Genomic DNA, 20,312 nt, shown 5'->3' with positions numbered 1-20,312 from the left:
AGTCTGTGATTTAAAAAATAGAGAATTATTGTGTCAGTCTAACTAAAACCGGACTTTTGAAATCCATGTAAACATGTTAGTCTGACTCAAATCGTATTAAGAAGAAGACATCTGTGGACGGGAGGAAAACATGAAAAGGTCCAATACTAACAAGCTGAAAGGGGACCTATCTCCACCTATCGTAGAGGAGTCAGACATACTACTGTCAATAAATGGATTCCTCTCCCGTGCTTGTATACTGGGACAAGGACAGTAGTCCAGTTAAACGTCCTAGTGGAGCTGTAACTGTAGCTCCACTGAACTGTGCATGGAAACATACTGACTGACAGCAGCAGAGGAGAGAGGCCTCTAGTGTAGGAACTGCTGGTCCTGCTGCCTCTCAGTCTGAGATTTCTTAATAAATCCCATGGATCTGATTGTTTGAAAGGTGTCTTACGTGATTATTTTGGGTGAGTGGTGGAGTTGTGTTCGCCCCACAGGGTTGCCCAAAGGTAGGGCGTAACAACACACCTGATCCAGTTTCTAACAGCTGATTCTTAGGATGGACATTCGCCGCGGTGCATCGGACAGAATGCATTTGACAGGACCCCAGTATTTGTTAACTGCACTTTATTTCCTTAAGATGAAGACACAGTGATGCACAGAGCTCTCATCCACAACAAGGAACTTTGACTACATTTGTGAACCTGTGCTTCTGTACACAGAAAATGAAAGCAGAGAATTTAAGGGATATATTTCCAAGAAGTAAAACTCATTTTACGATAAGTTAATAATACTTGGGGTTTTTGGGATGTTGTGTGTGATATTTTGAAATAAACTGTCAACAAGCCCCAGAGTCTTATTTTGCTACTTTCCCCTTTGTGTCAGGACACTTCCTGCCAAATGTCATACTTGTATGACTATTTATGTCGTCGTAGTGCACTAATATTTGCATTTCACCAGAAGCATGTCCCAGAAAGGGGTTTTAGGCCCCCTGAGACCAAACGGCCCCGAGCTGGGGGTGCTGGTTATCAACTTATGATGGCCCAGGGTATATACAGGCTAACAGGAAGTAATGATGAAACAAAGGTGGCAGAAAACATCATGAGGGCTGGACCTGGCTCCTGGCCTAATACATATTTAGAAGTCAACAAACTATCTTACTCAATTCAACCTGAACAACAAAGGTTGAAACATTTAGAAAGGTTGCCAAAATCAAACAGACACACCAACATAATATTTCAATGCAACGGGCAGCAGTTCAGGCTGTGAGACAGCACCAATCAATATTCAACTGTCAAGTCAATCAAACGCCCCTTGTTAACCCTGTTATATTGGTAAAGCGCCCTCTAGTGGCGGAATCCACCATGACTTGGCACACACCTGTAGCGCAGCCACCTTCAAAAACACACTCTAAATGAACCCAGAATCAATGAAACAATGAATCTCCCGAAAGGAGCAAACCAACAACAGGGAAACTAAAAACATGCAGACACTCATATCACTTATTCCTACATTTATACAAAGGAGATTTGGGGAGAAATTGCTTTTACAATCAGCATTAAAAACGGCAACACAGCACACATTGTACATAAATAGCAAAATGCAGTGAAAGGCACATTTCACTTCAACCAAACTATGACAGAGGAATAATCATTCTGCACTTACTTTATCATGGACGCACATGAAGACAAATAAAGTCCACAGATTGATGAGACAGAGTGCAGTTAGGAGTCCAGAAATACCTTCTTCTTCTTCTTCTGTGGGGTTTATTGGCGGTTGGCAAACCAACTCATGGTGCATTACCGCCACCAACTGGACTGGAGTGTGAACAAGAGATAAGGCAGGAAACAAAACAAAACAAAACAAAGAAGAAAAAAAAACTAGATTCTGTTATCTAACTCAGTATCTTTAATGTACTTAACAATGTCATATTGTATCTTGCCTACTGATTTCCCCAAAAGCCCTGTTAGTGTAAAGTCGTGGTGATTTGCCTTCCTTAATGACTGACTAAGATTTTCCCTCTGGGTGTCATATTTCTTGCAGTGAAGTAGTACATGTTCAACTGTTTCTGGCTGGTTACAGTGTGTGCAGTTTCCGGTAGGGTGTTTGCCTATTTTGTGCAATGTATGATTGAGACCTGAATGACCTATTCTCAGACGTGTTATAATGTTTTCTTCCCTACGTTTGAAGCTCACCTTCCTCCCATCACCCACATACCTTTGTATTTGATACAGGTGCCTTCCAGTTTCGCTGTTGTCCCAATATTCCTGCCATGTAGTTTGTGTATATTTCTTAATGAATGATTTAACCTCTGCTTTGCTTAGTGGAACTTTCATGTCTAACTGCGCAATTCGGAGTGTTTGCTTGGCCAGAATATCTACCTGCTCATTTCCTTCCACACCCACATGAGCAGGGACCCAGATGTATTTTGTGAATATGCCCTTAACATGCATTCTGTACATTATTAGGTATATTTCATTGACTATGTCCATCCTGAATGCTGATCTGCCTGATCTAATGCTTGATAGTGCTGAAAAACTGTCTGATGCAATAACTGTTTTTTGTATTTCCCTCTCCTCTATCCACTGTAATACCAATAGTATAGCCAGCAGTTCTGTGGTGTATACTGAAAGATGATCTGATACCCTTTTCTTAATATGTGTGCCACTCACCGGAATATATACTGCTGCTCCTGCACAGCCTGTGTCTGGATCTTTGGATCCATCTGTAAAAATAAACACTGAATCTGAGAAATACTGGTCAAAATAATTCTGGACTATATGCCATATAGGATGTTTCCCTGACTTTTCCTTCAATTCTTGCTGTATTTTGAGGTCTACATTTGGCAAAGGAAATAACCAAGGAGGAATGGAAGAGATTGGGACTGTGGGGCTGTACTGCAATTTACTCAGTCCTATGATTCGTGCTTTCACGTCACCAATCCAACCAAAACTCCTGAAATTAGTCTCATTGTGTTCCCAGCAGTCTGCTAAGATATTCTTGGCAGGATGTTCATCACCATGCCCTGCAGATTGACCCAGTATGCCAACATTAGCTTAACTCTTCTAATTCGCAGAGGCAACTCTCCAATTTCCACCTGCATCGCTGACACTGGAGATGTTTTAAAAGCTCCGCTGCAGATTCTTAGGGCCTGAGCTTGCAGAACATCCAGCTTCTTCAAATTTGACTCTGCTGCCGACATATACGCTATACACCCATAATCAAATATTGATCTCATGAGTGCCCAGTATATATTTAGTAGAGATGATCTGCTTGCTCCCCACTCCTGTCCTGCCAAACACCGAAGAACATTCACGACCCTCTTACTTTTACTCACAACTTTCCCTATGTGAGTGCTCCATGTAAGCTTCTCATCAAACCAGACCCCAAGAAATTTGATGACTTTAACCTGTTCCAGATGTTGTCCATACAGTTTTTAGTGAGAGTGGAGTAATTTTATGCCGTCTTGAAAAGCAGATTACTTGTGTTTTTGCCACTGACAATCTAAACCCCCACTTACTTGCCCACCCCTCCACCTCAAGTATTGCAGCTTGTATTTTCCCACTCACATGAGCTACATTTCGACCTCTTGCCCACAGAGCCCCGTCATCCGCATACAAAGATTTCCCTACGCTTTGTTCTACATTGGAAAATATGTCATTAATCATTATATTGAATAGCAATGGACTACATACACTACCTTGTGGTGTACCATTCTCTACCTCATAAATACTGGAATGTTCTGCCCCTACTCTTACTTGTATTTTCCTATTGATTAAAAAATCCAAAACCCAGTTATACGCTCTCCCACCAATTCCCAGTGATTTTAATTTAATGAGAAGACCCTCTTTCCAGAGCATGTCATATGCTTTTTCAACATCAAAGAAGACAGCTATCACCACTTCCTTATTGGTCTGTGCTTTCCTGATGTCTGATTCTAAGCACAATACAGAGTCCATTGTGTTCCGACCCCTACGGAATCCACTCTGATATGGGGACAGAAGAGCTTTACTTTCTAGGAAGTATATTAACCTCTCTGTGACCATTCGTTCCATGATTTTACATAGATGCGATGTCAAGGCAATAGGTCTGTAGCTAGATGGATCTGATGAGTCCTTTCCTGGTTTTTGAACTGGTACTATTATTGCTTGTTTCCACACTGAGGGAAGTTGACCACACTCCCAAACCCTATTAAACAACTTCAACACTATGTCTAGTGCATCCTCTGTCAGGTGTTCCAACATATTGTAGCATACACCATCTTTCCCAGGGGTAGTTTGACGAGCACTAATGATAGCTCTTCTCAGCTCAAACACACTAAAAGGCAAGTCTAACGGATCTCCTGACACCTCCATTTTCTCCAGTACGCTGGGGTTCCTTCTTAAGGTTTTACTTCTACTCTGCCTGGCTTCCTCTGTGAGATTATCTGAACTATGAACTTTCCTAAATGTCTGGGCTAGAAGTTCAGCTTTTTCCAAGTTGTTGATAGCCATTTTGTCACCACTGTTTAATACTGGTAATTCATAGTTTCTTCTGACCCCCCCCCCCTTCTCCTAATCATGCCCCAGATATCTGATAGTTGTTCTTCACTACCAATACTGCTGCAATATTGCCTCCAAAATGTGCGTTTTTGTGATCTTATTGTTCTCCTTACTATTGCCTGGGCCCTTTTATACTGCATCAGAGCATCCTGAGAATGGGATTTTTTGAGTTGCCTAAATGCTTTATTTCTGGCTTTTATGGCTTTGCCACAGTCATCATTCCACCAGGGCACATTCTTGGTACGTCTAGTTCCTGTGCTTTTAGGGATTGCTTCCTCAGCAGATTGAATTATTTCATTAACTAGGTCCTCATTAAATATGTTAACGTCCACCTGGTTCTCCTCTTGAAGTTTATTAAATCTGCTTGCACTGATCTTTTTGAAAGCATCCCAATTAGCATTTCCCAATTTCCATCTAGGTATTTCCTTTTCCTTTTCAAAGCAAATCTCTGTGCCAACTACAGTCTTCACAGGGTAGTGATCGCTCCCCACTGTTGTATTTTTAAGCACACTCCATGTGCTTACACCTGCTATTGCACTGGTTCCCAACGTCAGGTCAATTGCTGTTTCTGTGTTTTGCCTGCTATTATATCGTGTTCCTTCCCCTGTATTAAGACACACCAAACCGTGATCATCTGAAAATTCCTCAACAACTAAACCATTTGCATCTGTGTTATTGCTTCCCCATAATGAGTTATGTGAGTTGAAATCCCCACACCATATTACACTATCTTCCACTAATCCCCCAACATTATTCAATATATCTAAACTTAATTTCTCACATGGATTATAGTAGTTAACTATATCTATAGAACCTTTATTCGTCCATACCCTAATCACAATTGCTTCATGATCTGTGTTTATTTGTATAATTTTATATCTCATTCCATTCTGTATGAATGTTGCAACTCCTCCCCCTCTACTAGATTCCCTATCTCTTCTAACTGCAAAATAGCCCTTCATAATAAAATCCAACTGTGGTCTCAGCCATGTCTCCTGGATACAAAGCACATTAGGTTTCTCTCTCAAATTATCAATATATTTCTTAAACTCTTGTCCATTCGCAATTAAACTTCTTGCATTCCACTGCAGTAAGGTCAAGACCATTAAGATGATCCAGTGCATGTCTGAGATGGTTGGGCATCTTCATTAAGAATGTTTTTAATATCTTCGCAACTCAGCCCCTTCACACCAAGGTACTTTTCAGCTGACTTGACAATTATTTTGATCCTTTCATTTCGGCTCCCTGACTGAGCTGAGCAGTTAATTATGTCCGCCATAAACAGTACAAAGTCATTTTTACTCACTAGCAGAGTCTCCTCCTTCAGCTTATCACATCTTTTGCATTGTTCTGCATCTTTGTTCTTAACGACATTTTGTTTTGTTACCTGTATGCTTCCTGAAACCGCTTTTGTTGCCTCTGCATAGCTCATTCCCTGGGAAACCCTGATTCTCTGCACCTCTGCTGCTTTTTTACTAGCCTCGCATCCACGGTATGCTGAGCTATGTTCCCCTCCACAATTGCAACACTTCAGTTTTGCCCCCTCATCACATTTACCATATTCATGGTCTCCACCACATCTGCCACATCTTTGCTTTCCCTTGCAAACCGCCGCTACATGTCCAAATCTCTGACACTTAAAGCATCTCAGGGGTGGGGGAACATATGGCCTCACATCATAGCACATATACCCAATAAATATCTTTTCCGGGAGTCTTTCTTCATCAAAAGTGATCAGAACCGAGAGACTATCACTTTTAATCCCATTTCTATTTGCTTTCAGACGTTTGACCTCCCTTACTTTTGCATTTGTTACATTTCCTTTCACATCCTCATCAGATACTCTTATCGGGATCCCTGTCACAACTCCCCTGACTAGCTTTCTGCTTCTAGCCAGGGTACATTGCACTTCCCTGTCCTCTATTTTATTCATTCTAATTGCTCTCTTTTGTTGTCCTTCATCCCTACATATAATCAGCAATGCTCCATTTCTCAGTATCTTGGCACTCCTTACCTCCCCAATTTCTCTGCTGATGATTTTAGTTAGCCGTATTGGGTTCCAGTCGCTGAACGAAGCTCCCTTTTGCACAAGACTAGCGATTACCTGAAACTCCTCTCTCCTTTCCCCTGCTACCGCTGCTCCCCCTTCAGAATCACTATCCTCCGATCTATTCCCCCGCTTTTTGCGCTTATTATTCCTAACGATATCCCAAACGTCTTCATATCTCCCGCCACCTACTTCCATCTCTCCTATCTCGCTTCCTGCTCCGTCACTTCCCTCTGCCATCTCTCATCCAGTCACAGTCCAGTGTTGCCAACCGCCACCGCTCTGCCAACCCCAGAAATACCTGTGCGTCTTCCTGCTAGAAAAAGTCCCACAATGCTCTGTGGCTATGATGTCATATTTCTGGGCCTTTTTTTTACACCTTCAGTCCCTTTTTGCATTTTATATCTTTCTCTTCTCTTTTGTCTGCAAACAGGAACCACCGTCCAAACATGCACAGCTCTGCCTTTATTTGCTTTAAACATAACATACTGTGAGTTGTTCTGACACACTGTAGTGTGACTTTTTAACAGGTGTTTCAACATGGTTTATTACGAACTTGTTTTAACATTATTTTGAGTCTTTTTGACACACTATACTGTGACTCTGTGACTTGTGTGGACGTCACATATTAGCACTTATTTAATGTTTCATTGAGCACTTTTCAATCTGCACAGTGAAGCATTGCTCTCCCCTGATCTTCATCAAATTATTTCCAAATTATATGAATTGAGTGCGAGGATCCACCTGCAGAAAGGGTGCTAACTTTTTAACTTTAATTTCTAACACTGAACGATCGCTGAATGTGGCAACGTGTTCTGCTATACCTCAAAGAGAATATTATTTTCATTATTATTATTATTATTTTAATTTATACAAACTGACATAAGGAATCTTTTTTCGTCATCTTTTTCCCCATTGTCCAATGGGATGATTTGAGAGGCGGGCCTTCTGTGGTGGTCACGACAACAAGTTTACAGTTGGTAAACAATGGAGGAGAAACTGGTGGTAGTGGTTGCTGGATACCCAGAGCTATACGGCCTGATGATAGACAGCAGGTTGTCAGACTGCCCCTGAGTCATCCTAAAATCTGCCTGTAAACGTCCATGATGGAAGAGAAGCTCCTGGACCAACTGGTGGTACTCCCCATGATCCAGCCTCTTTTTTAGGGTCTCATGTACCCACACAGATCTCTGTTTATCTGCTGACAGCCTCTCACCCTCAACCAGAGCTACAGACAGTACCCTCTGCCTCAACATGGCAGCAGCTACACACTGATCACTGCAGGATACATACAATAAAATAAACTAAGTGGCATACAGTTAAAAAAAGGCACTGTGGTGCGCCTCCAATTTTGCAACCTGCAAAACACTTTATGTGTGATCGGGGCCTTAAAGGTGTTTTTGGGGGGGCGTTTCCTTATCTGCTGTGAGGGTCTGAGGACAGAAGGTGTCGTATGTCGTACAGATTGTAAAGTCCCCTGACACAAAGTGTGATTTGTGATACTGGGATATATACGTGACATTGACTTGGTGTGATTTGAAGAACACGATACAAAGAATAGCACAAAAACAAATGTAACTAGGAACATAAAAGTCAAAAAGTATGTCTTTTTAAGAGCAGCCATACAAGTGTGTAAACTGCAGTTCAATTAAACACACCTGGACCACAAACTGCAAAATATTCATCAAGCTTAACGGGACACCAGAGGAGGCCAAAGTGTTAATGGTAAGAAGTATGGAGGAGCTGGACAAATACTGATGATCAACATGAGCTGGACTGGAAGGTAACAAACCTCTTTACACACAACCATGACACACACTGAAAGAATTCACTCATCCACATCTGGAGGCAATAGTAGCACAACTCAGAGGATCAGTGAACATGACAAGCTGGAACTGCAAACATTTCAATACACTGATCACAATTCACTGGATATGGATAACTACTTCTTCAACTCCATCAATAATAACTGCTGCTATTACACTGATGAACAATATAACTGCATCAATAAAGATGGTAGATGATCAATCATACACATTAACAGCAGGAGTCTGTATGCAAATGTTACAAGCATCAAGGATTCCCTGAGTCAATTTACACACTTATTCAACATCATTGCAATATCTGAAACATGGATCAACATGGAAAAAGGGGTGGACTTTGAGCTGGAGGGGTTTGAGTTTATGCACATGGATCGGCAGAATAAAGGTGGAGGGGAGTTGCAATCTATGTGGACAGAAATCTGAACTTCAGGGTGTTGGACAATATGTCAGCTGTCGTTAACAACACGCTTGAATGCAAATCAATTGAAATATACAAAGAGAAAAATAAATCTCTAATTATTAGCTGCATATACAGGACACCAGGTTCCAGTATTGAACTGTTCAAGGACTGGATGGAGGAAATGTTTGCAAAAAAAGTCATGAAACAATTTTCATCTGTGGAGACTTCAATATCGACCTGCTTCATACAAATAAACACAAAATGACCGATGATTTCATTCATACAATAAACAGTATGAACTTATATCCAAATATCACCAGACCCACCCGGATAACTTCCCACTGTGCCACGCTAATCAACAATATATTCACAACTGACATGATGAACAACACAATAAGTTCACTATTAATCAGTGATATCAGTGACCATTTGTCAATTTTTACAGTATTTGACAGCAGCTACAAGACAAATCAACCTGACGACAAAACAAAATTGTGCATTATGAGGAATTCTTCAGAATATTTAGAAGATTATAGGATGAAAACTGTCCTATAATAATCATCACTAGTAGACTAAAATATGCAGATCGTCCTTGGATCACAAAGGGGTTACAAAATGCCTGCAAAAAGAAAAATACACTTTATAAAGAATTCAGAGAAATTGATCCAGGAACATCTGAGGAGCAGAACGATCATTTCATTGATAGAAATCTGAGTTCAATGTTCCTCACAGCAGTGGATGAGAAAGATATTTTAGATATTATTGCTAAATGTCCAAATAAGACATCTACTGACTGTGATGACATTAATATGACTGTTGTGAGAAGGCTCATTGAGGGAATTTCAAAACCATTAACGTATATCTGTAATTTATCATTTCTGACCGCTACATTTCCAGACAACATGAAAATAGCAAAAGTTAAAGTTCTGTATAAATCTGGGAACAAACACCACTTCACAAACTACAGACCTGTTTCATTACTACCTCAAGTCTCCAAAATCCTAGAAAAGCTTTTCAATAACCTGCTGGAAAAATTCATAGACAAACACAAATGACTCACTGAAAGTCAATATGGATTCAGATCAAACAGCAACATCACTGGCATTAACAGATTCAGCTGAGGAAATCACAGATTCACTGGACCATAAACTGTATACAGTTGGAATATTCATAGACATAAAAAGGTTTTGACACAATAGACCATGATATATTATTCAATGAACTAGAACACTGTGGCATCAGGGGTAAAGTGTTGGACTGGGTGAGGAGTTATTTGTCTAACAGAAGGCAGTTTGTGAAGCTGGGTGATCAGTGTTCAACATGTTTGGACATTACTTGTGATGTCCCCCAGGGGTCAGTGTTGGGCCCTAAATTGTTTGTTCTTTATATCAATGATTTATGCAGCGTATCAAAAGTATTAAAACTGGTGTTATTTGCTGATGACACAAATATTTTTTGTTCTGGCAGTAATTTTCAAGTTTTAACGCAGGTGATCAGTTCAGAACTTAGTAAATTAAAAATATGGTTTGATAGAAATAAATGATCATTAAACCTGAACAAAACAAGACTGATACTTTTTAGGAAATGCAGAACTAATACACAGATAAAGATTCATTTGGATGGGTTTAATATTGAAGAGAACTACAGAGGGACACCAAGCTGACAGACATAAGCTAAGAGGTCATGCTTTGCTCTCTGCCAAAAAGCTGGGGTACCTCTAATACCTCTAAAAAATGGAACCCATCATCAAACTGAAACAATATTTGCTCAGAACAACAGGCATAACAACAAGAACAATAATAATAATTATTATTATAATCATAATGATGTCATTAATAATAAACAATAACAATGAAGAAGACAAGAAGAGGAAGAAAAGTTTTCATAGGTATTTCTACATATATAGACTCTATTACTGAAATGTCCAAATCATTACTGCCACCTTCTTTTTTCATTCTTTACCTCATATACTTTATTCCACATACTGCATCTTGGAACATGTTGTACTTTTACCGCACTACATCTCAGAGGAACATGTGGTACTTTTACTGCACTACATCTCAGAGGAACATGTGGTACTTTTACTGCACTACATCACAGAGGAACATGATGGAAGTGGCTGCTTCCTTTTCTCCCACTATTTACAGTGGTGGTGTTGATGTGCACGTGTTCACCCTCACATGACTGATGCAACATGTTGAATGAAGTCATTACCAACAGTCAGCAGACAGTAAGAATGGAAACATATTCTTAGATGGAGCTCTGCTTGTTTTCTGACAGAACTTTGTGCACTTCCTGTTCACACTGAAGGAGTCTCTCCTCAAACACAAGTTCAACATCATGTGGCTTTAAAAGCAACATCTCCTACGTAGGAGATAATATCTCAGTGCTGAAGTGGGTGTGCATAAGGTTAGGAGATAGTGAACACATGTTAGGAGACATGATCTGGTATGTAGAAGATAACATGTCCTCAGTCAGGATAATGTCTTGTGTGTAGGAGATCATATCTTGTAGTGAGCAGATGAACTTTTGGCCAACATCAGCCTCAAAATAAATAAAACAATCCTCAGCTTGTCTCTCAGTCAGAATACTAACACCTAACATCTGGCTTTAATCTGTCTGAACTCACTGACAGATGGACTGTAAGAGACATTTGGGCAGCTGTGTATTAATATGTCTCATTGACTATATGAAGATTCTGCTGCTGTCCATTCATATTGGAGCTGCTGTACCAATTTCATTGTGATAACAGCTGTTTCGTGTGGCGTTCTAGTGTTATGAATGTAGCCTATGTGAATGGCAGTAACGTTACATAGTGAAAATAATGAAGATGCGTTTGGAGTATATTTGTGGTGGTGATAAGTAGTCAAGTAGTCATATAATAGATTTGCGGCAGTACTAAATTTACAAGTAGTTGTGATGTAACAGGGTAAACCAAAACAGGCTAAGTTAGCTAGCTGGCTGACTAGCCCTTATTCGTGGTAGCTTGGAGGTGGTCGGAGGTTTCCGTCAGGAAGTGGCGTGGTGATCTAAACTAGGTTGCGATTCGAGTAGATGCATCCCAGACAAGGTTAGCCTACTTGTCAGCTAACGTAGCTTGAATGTTTGCTATTAGCCTACAAGCAACCGTACATTCAGCTGGACATTGCTAGCTTCACTCATACAGGTGGTTACATGATGCGACTTTTATAGCTAGTAATCTTGAGCTGAAACATATGGTTAGCTTGTAGGCTAATAGCAAACATTCCAGTTATTAACATTAGCTTGCAAATATCTTCTTTGGTGGTTAGCTTGCTAGCTATTCATGGGTACCAGTGACGTCAAGTCGACGAGACCACCGCCATATTTGTGTCCGATTTGACCGTACCCTTCAAGTTTCGCTATGGCAGTACACACCTCACACTTAAACGAGACGGAGAGACAACAATATTTGTTAAAAATTTTCATTATTGGTTGCGACCCATATTTAGTACCCTCAACAGTATTTTGTCCACTAACCTCTGCAACACGCTGTGTGTGTGTGTCCGTCCGTCCGTCCACTGGCCACTTCATTAGGTCCATCCGTGCAATCTAAACCAACAGAAAAATGCTTCAAAATGGCTAAAATGCGACGGATCGCTGTGGCTCCCCCTGTGGACCAATGTTGGTGTTGTTTTCTAATTTTTGTCATGGTATCGTATGCTGTACATAATCACGGAAACTGTCATTCTGTTTGTCCCACGTTTTTCTATTCACTGACGTGGTCAATCTATGTGAAACTGCACATAGGTACATATATACATAGGTAGAAGGTGACAAAGCTACCAATGTGTATGGACTAGTTCACTATGAGTGGCCATATAATGCACTACAGATGTGGTCTTCATAGAAAGTGTTACCCATATCTCATCTGGCCTGAAAACGCCTCGGGGTCCTCCAGGAGGAGCTGGAGAGCGTTATCTTGGATGCTTTGCTCAGCCTCAGTGAATGGATGGACTTTTTCATGTAATCAAGTATTTTTAAACTGTGGTATTTTTACTTTTAAATAAGTAAAAAAAAATCTTCTGTCACCACTGGTAATAACATCATGACCGAAATGTGACAGAATGCTGCTCACCTTCTTCCTCAGTTGGGAGTAGGCCTGGTTCATTATAAGGGGGGAGACAGGGCTGCTGAGGATGAAGCTGCACCTGTACTGTGGCCTGGTGCCAGGTGGAGACAGAGACAACTGATTAGGTATGAACATCTTGCTAAAAGTTTGACTGCAGTGATTAAATGGCAGCTTAAAGAGCAACATGTTTAGTTAAGAAAAACAGGTTAATTTCCACCAATGATGATGACTCAAATATCTTTGTGAAGACCTGGGTGACATACTGTCGCTCTTTATTTTCTGTCCTGTGTTTCGTTTGGTTTTTGCTGCCAAGATTTTTACCATCATCCTAACTTTTCTCCCCCATATGACGCCACTGCTCACTGTCACACAGTGAACAGAACACTGATGCAACTGCAAGATATAAACTTTATATCTTTCAAATGTATAAATCTGATGTAAACCCTCTCACAGCATTTGATGCTCTGTTGCAGTGCCACACTGTGCCCAGCAGAGGGCAGCGTCTCCTTCTCTATCACATAGGCTATATTTTGAGACCTGTTTGGAACCAAAACCAAAATGTCCCAAGGTCCTGGTCATAAAAGAAACCACACATTATCGCACGCATCGTGTTTCTGTGGGTCTCTTTGTCCTCTGTCTCTGGAGGGAAAACACAGTGTCCATCCATCACTGTTAGTGGTTTTGTTTTTTCAGATTCAACCATCATCATAATTTTTCCTCACGTGTCACTCGCTCTCTGGTGCGACTGACAGCTGTGTGCCAGAGGAGGTGCTGAAGTTCAGATAAACCCACCCGCCTGGTGCACTCTGTAGCACCAAAGGAGCGCTTCCTAAAAATAGGACAGAGAGGTCATCCGGTGCGTGTGTGCAGCTTCTACTTGTGTGTGTGTGTGTGTGTGTGTGTGCTCTTTTAAGGAAAGGTATGTTATGAGCTTAACGCAATATGATAACAGAGGTGTGATACGTGCAAACACACAGTGAGATGTACACACACACACACACACACACACACACAAACACTTAGATGAGGTGTGAGAGCAGGAGAGGAGATGATGACATGAGCTAAATGTCTGCTCACACTCTCTTTGTGTCTCTACATTGTCGAACCTCTCTGATTCTGCCTGAACAGAACGAGACACCATTATCACTCCAGGGGCCTCATTTATAAACGTGGCGTACACCAGATTTATATAAATCAAACTTGAAGGAAAATGTGCGGTCTGACCCATGCGTACGCACAAAAACTGCAGACATGAGAAACTGTGTCCCCTGTGGCAGGAAGACGAAAAAGAATAAATGTGTGTAAAATAAAGACAGATATGATTTCTCACGTTTTACATACTAAGAGTGCACAGGTGCAAAAACGGATAAACATGAATAAAGAACAAACATGTCTTTGACTGACGTGCACACATGAGAAACACGAGTCAAGAGACTAAACACAAGCAGATATCTTTGTTTTAAAAGAACTCAAGTATATTCTGTAATCATTAGATAATGTGATGAACTGTAGTCTGTGAAATAATGATGTGAACAGTTGGACAAATCGACTGTACGCTGCTGCTGTCTGAGATGCCTAATTGGGAATTTATACTTTGGCGCTGAATCGCACTACATCAATGTAGAGTCTACGCCGTAGCTTGACGTGCACCTCCCCAGAAATGTAACTCCACGTCACAGTGACGCAGACCTCCTGTCTGTTTCTGTAAGCTGAAACCATTTCCCTCAGTGGTGAGGGATGATGAGTGGCTGGTTCTGACTGCTGTGTGCAATGCTGCTGGATCTCTGCGCTGCGTTGGGCCCAGCGTTGCAAAGAAGCACCCACAGGAACCAAGCAGTGCCGGTGCTGTGCTGCACAATGTGGCACACCTGATAAACGTGCCACTACCGCTTGATGCCCCGACCCTGACCTCTATCCCCAGACATTTGAGCTGCTGCTGCGCCAGCGTCTGGATGTGATGCATCGTTTATGAAAACAAGGCATATTTTAAGAAATCATTGAGTCAAGACAATTAGATTGTTTGTCAAACAGCTGTGGCAACTGTCTCCTTCATTTAGAGTGTTTATTTCAGACAGTCACTGACACTGTCTGACAGTCGGCTCCAAACATCCCTCGGTTTTCTGTTAAATAAATCACTGCAAACAGCCTTAACACCTTAATGTCAGACCACTTCTTCTTGACTTCTGAACCGGTCTGAGGCATCAGCCACCAGCTGCCACTCCGCTGCAGTTTTAGCCTTAGCACTGTCCACACTGAGTCACCAAACAACAGTCTTTCTGTTACTGACCTCCCCAACAAGAACTTCATCTTCACATTAGCCGTGCTCTCCTTCGTGCAGTTTCTTGTTAATGAATATCAATTCAGGGCGTTTCACTGGCCACTGATAGGCATCCATGGGTGGGGCGAGACGCTCGCTCACCTGCGCCACATTTCAAGTTGACTGTGATTTATAAAGGGAAACAGGTGTGGGACATGAGTGTGCACTGTGTTATAAATCAGGATATTTTTGTGCGTAAACTCTTTCTGCGCTTTGTTCGTACGTCACCTTAAGTCAGCTTTCCCTACACAGTTTTATAAATGAGACCCCAGACCTTCCACAATAACACACAACCTCAGAGGTGTCTTTGTGGGTCGGTAACTTACGTGGACGTCTGCTGACATAGCGCCAGTCTTTGATGACTAAGGCTGGTGGCTGCTGAGTCGACAACGAGAGTTCAAGACTTCTGCAGCCTTAAGGTCCGCTGGTGATGCATCAGACCGATGTGAAAGAACGGCTTTTTTGGTCGGTGTCTGCTGCCTCCACAGCCCCGCCCCAGATAAGCAGATGAAACAGATGGACAGATTTTTATTTCATTCATTATATAATGTATTAAGTCCGAAACTTGGGGTGCTCAGTGGCTCAGTGGATCTAATAGGCATCCTATATACGAGGGCAATGTCCTTGTCGCGGCCGTGGGCTTGATTCAGCCTGCAGCCCTTTGCTGCATGTCATTCCTTCTCTCCCTCCCCTTCACACTTAGACTGTCCAATCCAAAAGCCAAAAGCCAAAAGTTAAAAAGAAAAGTGGAAGTTCCCAGCACCAGAGCTGGTGTCTTCTAATTGCTTTAGATGTTCACTTAACAAGAAAAACAGCAAATCCTCAAAGTTCATTTTGGTGATAGTTTGGAGTCTCTTTTCTTGCCTTAATCAAGAAACATGATCACATCACTCCGGTTAGTATGTTTTTGTTTAGATTTTAAGGTTTGACTGATCATTTTTAAGGCTCTTCATGGACTCTCTCTCCAGCTATATCTCTCACCTCTCAGTGCCGCACACACCAGGACGTACTCTGAGGTCTTTGTCTGTTCCTGACACTGAAAACTAAAGGGGATGGAGCGTTTGCTGTCGAGGCCCCGAGGCTTTGGAACAATCAGGTCAGCCGAGTCCATGATCTCTTTTAAGTCCCTTCTTAAAACAAACTTTTATCGGAGAGCCGTTCCTTATTTTTCTTGAATTTTTCGTTCATTTAAACCAGTGGTTCCTAACTGGTCCGGCCACACGATACAGATTTCTCCTTAGTCATTAGTTCGAGGTCCATGCAGTTATATATATATTCAGCATCATACCTGTGTTCGGCCATGTCGTCGAGCTAGGTTACTGTCTCTGTTGAGTAGCTGTCTGTTATTTACTAGTCTGAGTGGGCGGACGAAACTACCCGCTGAAGTCCCGCCCTACCACCTCCGGTTGCAGTTTTCAACACGTCCTTTACTAACTTTTGCGGTGTTTGATCTTGCGGGGATGTAGCCATTTTTCTGCCATGGTTCGCATCCTGTAGGCGATATTTTTGTGGGCGGGTTACACCAAAACCTGTTTCCCCCCGGCAATATTTTTGCAAGCGCACCATTGCTGTGGCACCGCCCAGAACGATTGTGATTGGTTGAAAGAAATACAAGCAGCTGGGGCGTTTTCCTCTCCAATCTTAAAGTGAGAGTCGGCCCAGCCCGACCTTTCTTTTCTTGAGAAAGGTCAGGTGAGCGAGACTAGTTATTTACTCACTCTACAGCAAGAAACAGCGCTTCAAAATAAAAGCTCTGTGCTAGAAATTTCACTGTACTTGCGGTCCATTCAGAATGGACATGTGACCCACATTTGGGCCACGACCCACCAGTTGGGAAGCACTGATTTAAACTAAAGTGTAAAGTGTTTTTGTCGGGTCTTTTAAAAGTTGTTGTTTTACCTGTCAACATGAAAAGTACTTTGTAACACTGATTTGAAAAGTGCTTCATATTTATTTATTTATTTATATTATTATTATTATTATTATTGATTGACTGTTGTTTAAGCACAAAGCATCCTGATGTACATGATCATGTTGTAATGCTTTTTTTAATCGTGCAGACTTGATAAAACAGCTGTTTAAATGTTCCTGTTTGAAGAAAAAGTCATGTGTTTTATCATAATTTTAAAAACGATGTGATCTTTCTGAGAATCTGCATGTTTTCCTGTTTTTACTGGCCTTGTTTTACCCAGAGGAGACAAGTTAGGTTTCCGTAAATGTGGCTGATTGTAATTTTGAGACACTTTAAATTTTATGACAATCCTCTGAAGTGGAGCTGAACGGCGTCGCTGCCACATTAAAGCAGCGGTGCTAAATCACACACCATCACCCGCTCTCTGTAAAGTTGTTTACTATGCCTTGTTGTACACCATCATGTTACTAAGAGTCACATGGTGTAACCACTGTTTCACATGAATCAAGGGGGGCTCTGCTCTTGACAACAACATTCACTCACACACACTCACACACACACACACTGATAATGGCCCTGGGGAAACCAGTGTGCATTTGACACTATCACAAGTTCTCTGTAAAAAAAAAACAACAAAAAAACAGACACAGCCTCCTAAAATTTTCCACGCTGATAAAAGAAGCCCAGAGCATCTAAATACCACATAATATTTAACCCCTCTGCCACCCTATCGTCTTGAATGCTCACACAGTGAGAGACAACATGTTTTGTTTCATTACTGAGCAAAGATGCTGTTTTTAGCTTTCTTTATTTTTAGGCAAATAATTCAACTTATATTAATGAAAAAACTGTTGAAAACACTTTTATTGTTTCCAGGTAGCGCTGACATCACCTCCTTATTCTAACCTTCCTGTGTAATCAAGCCACCATTTATTTTATTTTATTGTGTGTATCCTGCAGTAATCAGTGTGTAGCTGCTGCCATGTTGAGGCAGAGGGTGCTGTCTGTAGCTCTGGTTGAGGGTGAGAGGCTGTCAGCAGATAAACAGAGATCTGTGTGGGTACATGAGACCCTAAAAAAGAGGCTGGATCATGGGGAGTACCACCAGTTGGTCCAGGAGCTTCTCCTCCATCATGGACGTTTACAGGCAGATTTTAGGATGACTCAGGGGCAGTCTGACAACCTGCTGTCTATCATCAGGCCGTATAGCTCTGGGTATCCAGCAACCACTACCACCAGTTTCTCCTCCATTGTTTACCAACTGTAAACTTGTTGTCGTGACCACCACAGAAGCCCCGCCTCTCAAATCATCTGATTGGACAATGGGGAAAAGTAGAGATGATGTGAGTTTTTTCACCTCGAGGATTTCAGAGCAGACAACTGATGCTGATTTCCTTTTGATGGCTCTTGGGATTAACTACATAATCTTTTAATAATAAATGTCTAAACATAACCACGCCCAATTTGAAACCAACGTCAGGAAACTCCAAAAATTTAAAGGACAATATTTTGAATTGGGATTAAAAGAATTCTTTGTAGATGCTTGCTCTTATTCACATAAGACCCTAAGTCACATAGTTACAAGAGTATCTTGGAGCCCCTCCAGTGGCTTTAAATAAGATTGACATCACTCTCACATCCGCACAGTAAATATGAAGCTACAGTCAGTTAGCTTATCATAGCACAAAGACTAGAAACAGCAGAAGCAGAAAGCCTGGTTCCAGGAAGTTGACTGTGCCTGGCCAATAAATACTCTGGCACATAACCCGCCATGAGAACAGCAACTTTTTACCCTCCAGTATTTCACATATAGCTAATGAGCACTAGAGAGGCTGGTAGGGATTATTTTTGTTTCTGTTGGACAGAGCCGGGCTAGCCATTTCCCTGTTTCCAATCTTTGCGCTAAGCTAAGCTAACCAGCTGCTGACTGTAGCTTCATATTGAACGGAGAGACATGAAAAAGACTGACACTGAAAAGACTTGCAAAGAAGAAGAAGAAGGAAGTCCAATGATCATCACAGAGTGCTGCAGAAATGAGTCCTAAAACATGGAAATTAGTTAGCGTTTTAGCATGCCCAGTTTACTTGTCTCAGAGTCAGTGGGTTTTTGTTTAGATGCCTGAAATAAGTTATAAGTGGTCAACACAAGCTTAAGAGACCTTCAGTTTTGTTCTACGACATAAAATATGTCCGTAAATACCCCACTAATGAATTTTGGAGGTTTTATGTGTTTTAAACAACCCTGTCTCACTCTGAACTCGTCTTAATCTGGCGCTTGGTCAGTGACTTCCAGCGTCAGACATCAAAAAAAACAGCCGTCCTTTCACGTTGACATGTTACGCAGCCGATGGCTGTTATTGTCTAACAACGCCCGTTGGCTTCAGGGGAAAGTTAAGCTAGCGGTAGTCCAAGTAGGGCAGGTGGGAGGCGTGGTGTATGGGTCCAACAGCCACTGACTTTCACCTGGGGTTTGCGTCCTGTAAGATTGTAATGTCAAACTCGGTTCTTTTTTCCTAAACCCAACCATATGTGTGTTGGCTAAACGTTACCTTGCGCGTCATATGTGGACGAGGAAAGTCCATGACCAAAGGTTCATATGTGACAAAGTCAGAGTGAGGATGGGTTGGTTTAAAAGAGGTGGTTGCTAACAAGTGGCTGAATGAGACTACACAACGTCATCACACCAAATACGGCTTTACAGCCTCATATTGCCGCTTTGTCAGTGGACTTTCACTCCACATATGATGCGCTATGTCTATTGCTGACATTCCAGGATGCCGTGCCAATAACAGTTCTGTTTTCACAGGAAAAGAACAGTTTCTGCTCGTTAGATACATACAGTCTAAAAAAACAAAACACCCCTCATATTTATTTCCCTGTGCACCAAAAGCACGTATTTAGATCTAGACAAAACATCATGGTTTGGCTCTACATTCACATGGAAGCTAGACTCACAAGTCAGTCTTTAGACGCTTTGCTTAACTAAAGACTGATGTCTTTCTCCCTGATTTTGTGTTTAGATGGGCGGATACAATTTCAGAGTTTAAAAAAACTCCCTACGTTGCAGAACCAATAGTAAATCCGCAGGGCGGTCCTTCTGTGGCTCGCTGAACTCTTGTGCTCATAAACATAGTCCAACTGCGTTAAAAGTTTTAAACAAAGTCGCTGTAAGTCCTTCATTTCCACAATCTTGTGGACTGA

The sequence above is a fragment of the Epinephelus fuscoguttatus genome, linkage group LG16, assembly GCF_011397635.1.
Source record: "Epinephelus fuscoguttatus linkage group LG16, E.fuscoguttatus.final_Chr_v1".
In the NCBI taxonomy this organism is placed as follows: Eukaryota; Metazoa; Chordata; class Actinopteri; order Perciformes; family Serranidae; genus Epinephelus; species Epinephelus fuscoguttatus.
Note: the sequence above shows the minus strand (reverse complement) of the source record.